Source organism: Ranitomeya imitator, chromosome 6 (assembly GCF_032444005.1).
Source record: "Ranitomeya imitator isolate aRanImi1 chromosome 6, aRanImi1.pri, whole genome shotgun sequence".
NCBI lineage: Eukaryota > Metazoa > Chordata > Amphibia > Anura > Dendrobatidae > Ranitomeya > Ranitomeya imitator.
The window spans coordinates 499,181,627-499,194,395 of NC_091287.1; the positions used below are offsets into that span (position 1 = coordinate 499,181,627).

The 12,769-nt window shown below is 43.2% G+C and overlaps 1 protein-coding gene across 5 annotated transcripts in view; it reads right to left on the reverse strand.

Moving 5' to 3' along the window:
• The window catches only part of ESRP1 (epithelial splicing regulatory protein 1), an 80,018-nt gene that overhangs the window by 49,939 nt on the left and 17,310 nt on the right, over positions 1-12,769 (reverse strand). The gene's annotated exons all lie outside the window — the stretch shown is intronic.

Genomic DNA, 12,769 nt, shown 5'->3' on the forward strand with positions numbered 1-12,769 from the left:
ACTGGCACTTATGGTGATAGTATTGTGTTTTGTTTTGTTACTGATCAGTATTGTAGTATTCAGTCACTATATGGTGGGGATATGTGGTCTGGAAATGGTGTTGTGGTATTTGTCCCTTGTATGTGCTATTTGGTCACCAAGTGGTAATATGTGGTCTTCACATGGTGCGATGGTATTTGTTCCTTGTATGTGATATTATTCGATCACTGTGGTTGTAATTTGTGGTCTGGTCATGGTGCGGTGGTATTTGTTCCTTGTATGTGATATTGGTCAAAATATACCTAAATTGTATTGCAGATTTTAACAAATATTTAATAGGTTACAGTAGGGTAGGGCCCGGCCATTTTTCTGGAATAATCTGGTTCGGGTATATCATGACCCCCGTCACATGACCCCCGTCACATGACCGGGGGGGCCCACAGTGTCTGAACAGCCCGGGGCCCTGGCTACCCTTAATCCACCCCTGGGGAACCCCCACATGTCCTTTGGCTATCAGATGTAAATCATTCAGCTGCAGCAACAAAAAATTAAATCTCCGAGCACTAAAGAAAAAAATAAATAAATAAATAAAAATACTCGGAAGACCCCCGAGCGTGCTCGAGAAATCTCGAGTAACGAGTAGATTTGCTCATCACTAGTAATATGCTTCTATATACACCTGAATTTAAAAGTATAACTATTCAGATGAATACACAGAGCAGAATACCTTGCCCTGTACAAATATAGCTTTAGTTTGTCAGTCGATTGTACCCATCTTAATCTAATGTGCATGTGGGACTTTAAGATGGCTACACCTTAGGCAAAACATGCAACGTAAGATCCCTGGAGGTTTACCACCATCAAAACACACATTTACCATCCATCCTTTGAATAGGTAATAAAGCTTGTGTATTGGTCTACCCCTGTCAGGCTTCGTTCCCACAATGAGCTTTTGGCAAGTTCTTGAGGTTGCAGAATTTCTGCACCCATTATGTAAATTAGGCTACTTGGGTTTATGTGGATGCCACAGAGCAGAGGAGGAGGACAAATTGTTAACTTAATCAACAAATATTTGGTTAAGGCAAGTGTAAGTGGTGAAGCAAATGGTGGAAGGACCGCAAGTTATTGATGAGTCACCACACACCCGTTACACTGGCTGCCTTCCTGTCCTGAAGCAAGGAACCATGTACTGCAAGTCTACACTGGAAGTCATAGCCGACGTGAAAGGCCCTCTTCAATGGCCTGGTCGTCTCTCAGCTCTGTTCCCTCATCTCGGATCTCTTAGCTCTAGTCTCCGGTAAAGACTACACAGCTCCGGTCACTCCCCAAATTTTGGTTACTCAATGCTTTAATTTGCTGGTCTGCTACAGGTTCAGGTGCTGACGCATCCCCTTTAAAAGCGCAACATATGTTGCTTGGCCTAGGGTCTCCTCCAGTCTCTTCCTCTCAGGAACTGGGCCCTTCATCAGGCTGTTTTCTGCTGATGCATTTTTTCCCCACTTTTTCTTGTCCTATAATCTTCAGCCAGTAGATAGTGGTGCTGCATTGTGGACCTTCTGTCATACATTAACTGTGGAAATCTTCCATTTATCCATCTCCTTACATATGATAACTGCAGGTTTACCACAATCAAGACCCCAAAATACACATTTACCATCAATCCTTTGATTAGGTGAAACGTTCTCACAATGAGCTTTTGGTGAATTTTTGATGCAGAATTTCTGCATCCATTACGTAAATTAGGTTGTTTTTTTTTTTAATACTTCCTGGTGTTTGGCTTTGACAAAACTTTATTAACAGTTAGGCTGGTTTCACATTTGCGTTTTAAACGCAAACGCATGTGGTGAAAAAAAACGCACGTAAACGCGTGCAAACGCTGCATTCTTTTGATGCATGCGTTTTTGCATGTGAAAAAAACTTTTGACGCGTTTTTGCCTGCGTTTGCGTTTTTAAAACGCATGCTGAGAAGTGTGTGACAGCTGCCAATCATCAAAATCAAGTAAAAACCCACTATAAACAGAAATAGCTAGGGTTAAGGTTAGGGGTTGGATCCCTATGGATCCTAACCCTAAAGGGATCCTAACCCTAACGGAATCCTAACCCTAAAGGGATCCTAACCCTAACCCTAAACCTAAAGGGATCCTAACCCTAAACCTAAAGGGATCCTAACCCTAAACCTAAAGGGATCCTAACCCTTAGGGTTAGGGTCCCTTTAGGCTTAGGATCCCTAGGGTTAGGGTTAGGATCCCTTTAGGGTTAGGATCCCTTTATCACCTTTATGGTTTTTAACGCAACCAAACGCATGTGCTTAAAAACGCATGCATTTACATAGACAGCAATGCGTTTTTTTTTTGCGGCAAAAAAACGCCGCTAGAAATTACTACATGATGCATTTCTGCAACACAACGCATGCATGCATAGAAAAGACACATGTGGCGGGAAAACGTGGCAAAAAAAAACATTAAAAACGCATGCTTTTTTTGCATGCGTTTTTAATGTTAAGTACAGAAAAAAGATGCATGCTTTTTTTGCGCTAAAACGCAGCGGCAAAAAACGCAAGTGTGAAACCAGCCTTAGGTGTTTTAGAGGAGGCTCAGATGTGGAAATGCACTAAAAACACATGTGCACTTTTTACCTGTGGATTCTCAGTAACTAATGCAAGTCTATGTGAAAAATCTACACAGTACACTCTGCCTACCTGCCAGAGAAGGTGACCAGTTGTGCATTTATAATAATAATAAAAAAAAAAAAAAAACACAGGCACCGCAGGTTAGTTTACACTGAGTAAAAAAAACAAGTTCAATGAGCACGAGACGTCTAAAAATCTCATCCTGTTCGCTGTAACTGTAAAGATGCTGCATTTTTGACGTAGCAAAAAAAAAAGTCAGAAACTCATCAAAAACTCATCTTGGAAATGCAACCCGAGTCTGTCCTATGTACCACCCCACATCTGATTTGCTTCTAAACATCCGCCACAACAAAATGTCCACCAACGCTGGTAACATGCCCTCGTCTCAGAATTCAATCTCATCAACCTGAAAGGAACAGTAATATCTTTACATATATTCCAGTAACTACTATACATTGACAGATCAGTGAATTTGACTCATCATTTATTCCACCACACCCAAGAGATTCCATAAAAGTTAGATAAAAGCTTTCCGCTCCTACACTGTACATTATGTGTGCATAATAAAAAAGAATAATTAAAAAAAAAAAAGCACCAAGATCACCGTAAGCATAGTATTAGACAATGTGCACATGGAATCTATTTTGTTGAGTTTTTGCATCAGAAACTCAAAAGTTTTAGAGGAGTTTTGAGATTTGGAGAGTTTCCACTCAGGTGTCTGCTCCAAAAACTGTATGTACATAGCTTTCATATAAAAAGACACAAACACAAACATTTAGCCTGCCTGGTCTTCATCCTTTACCGAGCAAAGTCGTAGAGGTTTCTAAAACAGTAAGAAGCTTCATCCCCAAATTTTTATCACATGCATAATAGTTGAAGAAAGTAGAAACCAAATGGATACCAGGGACTGCACTGTGGCTCAGTGGTTAACACTGCATGGTGGCTCAGTGGTTAATGCTGGGGTCCAGGGTTCAAATCCCCCCATGTTTGTGTGGGTTTCATCCGGGCTCTCCTGTTTCCCCCCGCCCCCACACTCCAAAGACATGGTAGGGTAGGGAATGTAGATTATGAGCCCCGATGGGGACAATGCTGATAATGTCTGTAAAGTGCTGTAGAATTAAAGGTGCTATATAAGTAACTAAAATGAAACCTGGGAATCGGTGATGGAGTGGGTTCCGCGGTTATCTTTGAGTGAACCATACAGGCTCTCGCAGCTATACATTTTGCACAGAGTATATAAATCTCCGGAAGTTCTACACAAAGCGGGGTTACGTGCTAACTCTGAGTGTCCGAGGTGTGCGAGTGAGAATGCAGGAATATATCACATGATGTGGACGTGTCCTAGGCTGGCTGCTTTTTTGGGTGGTGGTTTTGAGCCGGGTAGAAGGTGCGTATAAGTGCAGAGTTCCTAGAGATCCGATAATATGCTTGTTGGGATATGTGGAGGAAATTGGAGTAGACAATTCCTGGAAGATTGCAATCGCTAGATTACTATATATGGCTAGGAAAGTGATAGCACGAAATTTGATAAAGGCAGAACCACCTGTGAGGAGGGAATTTCTCCAATATGTACAACATGGTTTAAAATTGGAAAAAGGGGTGTACAAAAAAAAGGGGGAAAATAGAAACGTTTAACAAAATGTGGTCTCCATGGCTTGAGATGGATTGAGCAATAATTAAAGTCGGGAATCTTAAGACTCGGTTAGGGGTAAATTACTTGAGACAGGGATGGTCTCAGGGGAGTATTGATTGGGGATGAGCTGTCTTATGGGGGGGGGGGGGGTTGTTGGGGACATGTTGGGGTTTATTAAAATAAAGAAAATGTGTATGCAACATATTGCAATGTAAATGGTAATCTGATGTTCTTCTTTTGTATGTTGTTAATAAAAATCTATTTAAATAAAAAAAAAAAATAACTAAAATGAATAGCTCCTAAAAAAAAAAAAAATCCTCCCTCCATGAGGTAACAGGCATACAGGTCTTTCAAGTTGTCATGAAGGGATATTCCAACAAGACTACTGTTTAAAAGTTTAAAAACCATGTTGTTTTCCTCCTTTATTCAGATGTCCTAGAAGGACAATAAAAAACAACCAAATGAACAGGTTTGCTGGAGTCGCCTCTGCATAACGCTGGCATCAGCTACAGATAAAAGAACAGTCCTCTTTTGTGTTAGAATGAGTTTTACGTTCTGAAAACGCGACTAACACTACGCCAAGCAAAGAAACCAGTCATGCTTGTCAAACCCGCTCTGACCAGCTCACTTTTTGATGCACCTGCCTGAACGGCCAGAGCCAGGGAAATAGAGCTGTGGTGTATTTCTCCACGTGGCGGTCTCTGGTTACACGACAATTCTCTCTAGATATACCTAGAGCGGATATTTACCAGGAGGAGAAGGGGCACAGCTATAAGCAGAGTCTGCAGACGCGTCAGGTCGCTGGTACCTGAGTGGGCCTAAAATATATAATACCGTATATATGTGTATGGGTTACAGATTCTGCATTTATGTCCAGGACCAAAATAGTACTTTTCACCAAGTCTGGGTTCTGAGACCCTCGTGGAAGACCCCAGACTCAAGACACTGATGTGATGCACTCACTCTTTCAGAAGCCTGTGCAAAGATTGAGGAATGAGCATATATTATATTATATACACACACACACATATATACACAACCCCATTTTTAGGACCATTCATGGAACTGACAAGGGGAACCAGTCAGTATGATTTTACTACTGAGACTTTATTCCCCCTGATCAAGTGAGGCGAAACGCTAATCAGGCGCTTCACCATTACAGGGTTTGTGTGAATAGGTTTACCTATTTTGTCATTCTGATTTTTTTTTTATAGCAATATCCTATATAATAATCCTATAGAACCCTTTAATGGCTTCCTTCGTGACATTCTCACAATTTTTCTACACATTTCGAAGTGTAAGCCACTTCAAGAAACTAACACAAAATTGCAAAATTGGGAGCAAAAAAGGCTCTCCGGCAAAACCAAACTATATACATTAGTCCCAATTATTTATTTTTTTTGTATAGTGTAATGGTTTTTTGTAAAGTGCAATAGTCCTGAATCGGACACCACAATCATTGGCTCTCCTATAGGTGCTTGTTTGTTCATAGCTTGGCACCCTGAAACATGTCTGGATAGCTACTATATAATTGTCTAAGGGTCACTTCCGTCTTTCTGTCTGCCTGTCACAAGATATTCATTGGTCGCGGCCTCTGTCTGTCATGGAATTCCAAGTCGCTGATTTTTGCCGCGACCAATCAGCGACAGGCACAGTCTGGAAGAAAATGGCCGCTCCTTACTCCCCGCAGTGAGTGCCCGGTGCCCGCATACTCCCCTCCAGTCACCGCTCACATAGGGTTAATGCCAGCGGTAACAGACCGCGTTATGCCGCGGGTAACGCACTCCGTAACCGCTGCTATTAACCCTGTGTGTCCCCAACTTTTTACTGTTGATGCTGCCTATGCAACATAATAATAGTAATTAATGTAAATGTTAAAAATAACAAAAAAACAAAAAGCCTGCTATTCTCACCCTCCATAGTCTGCCGAGCCGCTCGCGCCGGCCGCCATCTTCCGTTCCCGGCGATGCATTGCGAAGTTACCCAGAAGACTTAGCGGTCTCGCGAGACCGCTAAGTTCATCTGGGTAATTTCGCAATGCATCCTGGGAATGGAAGATGGCAGCAGCCGCACGCCTATCGCCGGAGCTTCGGTGGATCCCAGGGGGTGAGTATATAACTATTTTTTATTTTAATTATTTATTTATTTTTAATAGGGATATGGTGCCCACACTGCTGTATACTATGTGGGCTGTGTTAGATACCATGTGGCTGCTATATACTACATAGGTAGTGTTATATACTATGTGGGCTATGTTATGTACTGCGTGGGCCGTGCTACATATTACGTGGCCACTGTTATATACTGCGCGGGCAGTGTTATATACTGCGTGGCCAGTGTTATGTACTGCGTGGCCTGTGTTATGTACTGCGTGGCTGCTACATACTGTGTGGGCTGTGTTATATAGTACGTGGCTGTGTTATATACTGCGTGGCCACTGTTATATATTGTGTGGCCTGTATTAACGCATCGGGTATTCTACAATATGTATGTATATAGCAGCCACATTGTATGTAGCACAAACCACGTAGTATTTGTCTGCTATATACTACATGTCTCCTATATACTACGTGGCCTGTGCTATATACACTATGTGGCTGCTATATACATTCTAGAATACCCGCTGCGTTAGAATCGGGCCACCATCTAGTAGTAGTAAAACTACAAGACAGATCTTAGGCTGCCGTCACACTAGCAGTATTTGGTCAGTATTTTACATCAGTATTTGTAAGCCAAAACCAGGAGTGGGTGATAAACGCAGAAGTGGTGCATATGTTTCTATTATACTTTTCCTCTAATTGTTCCACTCCTGGTTTTGGCTTACAAATACTGATGTAAAATACTGACCAGATACTGCTAGTGTGACGGCAGCCTTATTGTGAGTCAGTGCTGAGAAATTGTGCTTTGAAGTCACATGCAAATCATCTCAGAAGCACATATGGGGAGTGTCTGTGCCGTCTGTAGTGCGCTGACAACCCCAATGCAATTTCAGGTTAATCTGCATGTGGCTTCAAAGCACAATTTCTCAGCGATGGCACAACAGGGAACTAGAAGTCTGATATCAGTTTTACTCTTGTACTATGACCTATGCAGTCATACGATTAATTTCAGGAGAAAAAAAAAATTCTCCTGACAGGTTTCCTCTGAATGCATTTTCTAGGTCTTTGCTATTGAAAGCCTATGCATCTTACTTTACATGGAACACCCCTGTAATGTGATTTTTTTTTAGCACAAAAAAAGTGAAAATTTGTAAAAAGTTGCCAGAATAAGGTACCGTAAATAGTTTTGCAAGGAATGTGTAAAAGTATAGACTGTTCAGACATGAAATCAGTTCTGCTGGCTATAAAGCGTACATTACATATCAGAAAGGACCTAAGGGTGAGATCTGAGAAGGGCAGAAAGTGGAAGTAATTGACATATGAGCAATGCTATAATAAAGTCTAGAAAGACTGTCGACAACATGATAAGACAACACAATGACAACAAGGATCTGTTCATTGTGGGGTCAATATCACCGTCAGGAATACTATAAATAATTCAAATAGGGATGTATAAAGAAGAAAACTAGTTAACCCAGTCATGGGCATAAAGATAGTAGCTGAAGAAGCCCCCACCATAAAGAGAAACAAAAAAATAAAAAAACGCCACTATGAGATATCCAAGAACAGGTATACAGTCTACTCTGGGGTCTGAAATTATTACATGGAATGGAATATCATAAATATTCCCACCTTCAAGCGAGTGTCCCCCAAGACACGCAGTAAGCGCCATGATATAGATATATATCTATAAAACTAAAATCCCACATCCTAGATATCACTGAATTAAATATTCCAGTTGTAAATCTTTATTCATTACATAGTGGAATGTGTTGAGAACAATAAAACCTAAAAATGATCAATGTAAATCAGTGGTCTGGCATTGCCCTGCATTAGAAGAAACCCAGGGCCAACCACACCAGCATTTGGTGTCACAAGGGGTCTGAGGATCTCATCTCGGTGCCTAATGGCAGTTAGGCTACCTCTGGGAGCACATGGAGGGCTGTGCGGCCCTCCAAAGAAATGCCACCACACACCATTACTGACCCACTGCCAAACCAGTCATGCTAAAGTATGTTTCAGGCAGCAGGTCGCTCTCTACGACGTCTCCAGACTCTGTCATGTCTGTCACATGTGCTCAGTGTGAACCTGCTTTCATCTGTGAAGAGCACAGGGTGCCAGTGGCGAATTTGCCAATCCTGGTGTTCTGTGGCAAATGCCAAGCGTCCTGCACTGTGTTGGGCTGTGAGCACAACCCCTATCTGTGGACGTTGGGCACTCAGACCATCCTCATTGAGTCGGTTTCTAACCGTTTGAGCAGACACATGCACATTTGTGGCCCGCTGGAGGTCATTTTGCAGGGCTCTGGCAGTGCTACTCCTTGCACAAAGGCTGAGGTAGCGGTTCTGCTGCTGGGTTGGTGCCCTCATACGGCCCCCTCCACGTCTCCTGGTGTACTGGCCTGTCTCCTGGTAGCGCCTCCAGCCTCTGGACACTATGCTGACACATAGCAAACCTTCTTGCCACAGCTCGCATTGATGTGCCATCCTGGATGAGCTGCACTACCTGAGCCACTTGTGTGGGTTGTAGAGTCCATCTCATGCTACCACGAGTGTGAAAGTACAGCCAACATTCAAAAGTGACCAAAACATCAGCCAGAAAGCATTGGTACTGAGATGTGGTCTGTGGTCCCCACCTGCAGAACCACTCCTTTATTGAGGGTGTCTTGATAATTGCCAATAATTTCCATCTGTTGTCTATTCCATTTGCACAACAGCAACTGAAACTGATTGTCAATCAGTGTTGCTTCCTAAGGGGACAGTTTGATTTCACAGAAGTTTGATTTACTTGGAGTTATATTCTGTTGTTTAAGTGTTCCCTTTATTTTTTGAGAAGTATATATTAAAAAAAAGTGTATGTGAGTGTGTATCGATGATGTCAATGGTTGCCATGGTGACGATGATCTCATAAAGGTTGCCATGGCGAAGATGTGATCATAATGGGTATATCGGCACAGAACTATGAGATGGAGGATACCCATCATACCCATCCTCCATCCCATAGTCCCGTGCCCATATACCCATCCTCCATCCCATAGTTCCGTGCCCATATACCCATTATGACATCTTCGCCATGGTAACCATTCTGACATAAGTCGCCATGGCAACCATTATGACAACATACATATACACAATATATATATATATATATATATATATATATATATATATATATATATATATATATATATATATATTTTACACATCTCTTTAGGCTTTGCTTTATGTACAGGGCAGTTATCGCTACAAGAATCTCAATAGTCAAGATCTGAAAGCTTAACAGCTTCTTGTGAAATGTGGTCACTGGACATTTAAATGGGGGTGGTGGAATAAAATTGTCAGATAAAAGGATTAGACAATAATGAATTATTGAGAGACTGTAAACAAAGATCATCTCGCATCTCTCGGTCCTCAGGGACTGCTGCCTTGTAATAAATTATAATTAGAGATTCTATTTTAAGCATTTCATGTTGTCAAACACCTAAAAATGCCGGATTTATCCAGCACAATGTTTTTTTCTAATTAAACTAATCTACTGGTTCCAATGAGGAAAAAAATAAATAAATAAATAAATAAATAAATAAAATGTGGGAATATCTTCAATAATTGAGAGACCCTGGAGAGTGAGAAAATCCAGTTAAGGTACCTTCACACTGACCAACTTCACAACGATATCGCCAGCGATCCGTGACGTTGCAGCGTCCTGGATAGCGATATCGTTGTGTTTGACACGCAGCAGTGATCTGGATCCTGCTGTGACATCGTTGGTCGGAGCTAGAAGGCCAGAACTTTATTTCGTCGCTGGACCTCCCGCAGACATCGCTGAATCGGTGGCCGATTCAGCGGTCTTCACTGGTAACCAGGGTAAACATTGGGTTACTAAGCGCAGGGCCACGCTTAGTAACCCGATGTTTACACTGGTTACCAGTGTAAATGTAAAAAAAACCCGAACACTTCATACTTACATTCCGGTGTCTGTCGCGTCCCTAGGCGTTCTGCTTCCCTGCACTGTCAGCGCCGGCCAGCCGTAAAGCAGATTACAGCGGTGACGTCACCGCTGTGCTTTACGGCCAGCCGGTGCTCACAGTCAGTGAAGGAAAGCACTGGTTTTTTTACATTAGCACTGGTAACCAGGGTAAACATCGGGTTACTAAGCGCGGCCCTGCGCTTAGTAACCCGATGTTTACCCTGGTTACCAGGGGACTTTGCAAAGTTGGTTGCTGGAGAGCGGTCTGTGTGACAGCTCTCCAGCGACCACACAGCGACGCTGCAGCGATCGGGATCGTTGTCTAGATCGCTGCAGTGTCGCCAAATGTGACGGTACCTTTAGTGTTAAATAATCAGGGATTAAATCCCCCCTAATTAGTACACGCCACAATTATGTAGATTTCAACAAGATTTCACATTTGGAGTTTTCGGTCATATATCAAGAACCTAGGAGGAGTCTTTAAAGCCCATGTTCAAAATTGTTAATTTGCTTCTGATCCCCAGCTCCTGGCTTTGACTACTCACTCTCTCCATTCTCAGTGTAAGGCCGGGGTCACACTTGCGAGTGTGATGAGGGGAAACTCGCGCAAGTCTCTTGCATTAATACCCGGCACTGGGGACCGGAGTGTGCAGCTGTATGCATTTCTATGCAGCCGCACACTCCGGTCCCAAGTGACGGGTGCTGATGCGAGAGACTCGCACAAGTTTCTCGCATTACACTCGCAGGTGTGACCCCGGTCTAAGGTTGCAGTCTGACAGCCATATAGCATGGAGGACGATCGCATTGCAATGCTCGGACTGGCCGGCAGCTCTCTTGACCCGAGCGTGGCAGCATGATTTCTATGCAGGAGTCACGCCAGGAGAGCTGCCGGCAAGCCCACGCAATTGTGATGCCATAGTCATCCGTGTTACAGGGCCGTCGGTTTGCAGCCTTAGACATCGCAGCAGGAAGGAGTGGATTGGAACACAGAGGAAAGCATTTATGGAGAACAGAGAAACACACACCGTCTATAGCAGTGGTCCCCAACTCCAGGCCTCGAGGGCCGCCAACAGTGCAGGTTTTCAGGATTTCCTTAGTATTGCACAGGGGTTGGAATCATCACCTGTGCAGATGATCACATTACCACCGATGCAATAGTAAAGAAATCCTGAAAACCTGCACTGTTGGCGGCCCTCGAGGCCTGGAGTTGGGGACCCCTGGTCTATAGTCAGGGAGGAAAGCCAATTGAAAGAAAATAAGAGCAGGTTAGATGCTGTGTTAATATATAAAAGCACATGAAGATAGCAGCTTACATACAACCTATATTACAGGAAGGGATACTCCCACAACTCAGATCAAGAAGCAAACTATATAGCAGAGTCTGAAGATGAATGAAGAATGGCAGGCACTGTACTAAATAAGGAAAGTGAATCCGACTGTGGTGCCCCTCCCCCTGCTGTTTCATGGTGTGCCCTGGTGCCTTCCCACCCACCCCTGTATTAAGGGGTGGTTAGAACATTGGTGGGCCAATGGAAAGTGGAAGGAGCTAGTACAGCCCCCTTCCTATTAAAAGCAAGCACCGAGTCACCCATCAGATGGTTGTTTACCCTGTTAAAATTACTTAATCGTTAGAGGAAGCAGTCGTTTTCTCTTGTCCCATTTGGATGGTTCCCCATTAACGAGGTACCAGTTTCAAGCATTATTCCGTAAATGTCTGACAACAGCAGGAGCGCCGCCAAAGGGGTATGGCACACTCGTTTCACATAGGAGCAACCGCAGAGACCGCCAAGGCAGGTTTACCTGAATCAGTATTTCAGAGGTTAGGCTGATGGTGCTCTGCATATTTTGCAGGATATACGAGACCGGACTTGCTAACTTCCATCATCAGAGGACTTCAATGGCCACAAGTTTTCTCCGAAGTGGTGGACATTGCAAGAGGAAATGGGTCCGGAAATGTTGGTATTACACGCAGAGGGCAACGACCTGTGTTCATACAAAGGTACCTGAATTGTCCCTAGGGAAGTTTGGCAAGGAGTCAGACGGCATGGCCATTGAGCTCACTAGGAGGACCATCAATACTCGAATATCAAAATTTTTAAAAGAGATTTGGCGTGGTCATACGTCCAACAACTGGAGGGAGATAATGCTACATTGCTAAGGCCTGACGATGTTCGTTTAACAGACATCGGCCTAGACATATTCCTGTCAGGGTTCCAGGATGGTGTTGGCATTGCTTTTGATGGGTGGGGGTCAGAGTCCTACGTAAGTACACATGATCCTCCGTGGCAGCAAGTTAAAGAAAGGACACATGGATACGTTAAGGCTCGTTGGGTGGCTTGCCTGTGAACATACAACAGGGCATTTGGCGATGAGCACGGTTTAAGAAACTTAAGTGCCTTGATTATTGTTAAAGCAAAATAAATTAACCCATCACTTTGTGTACTTGTTTTATTTGTTATGATG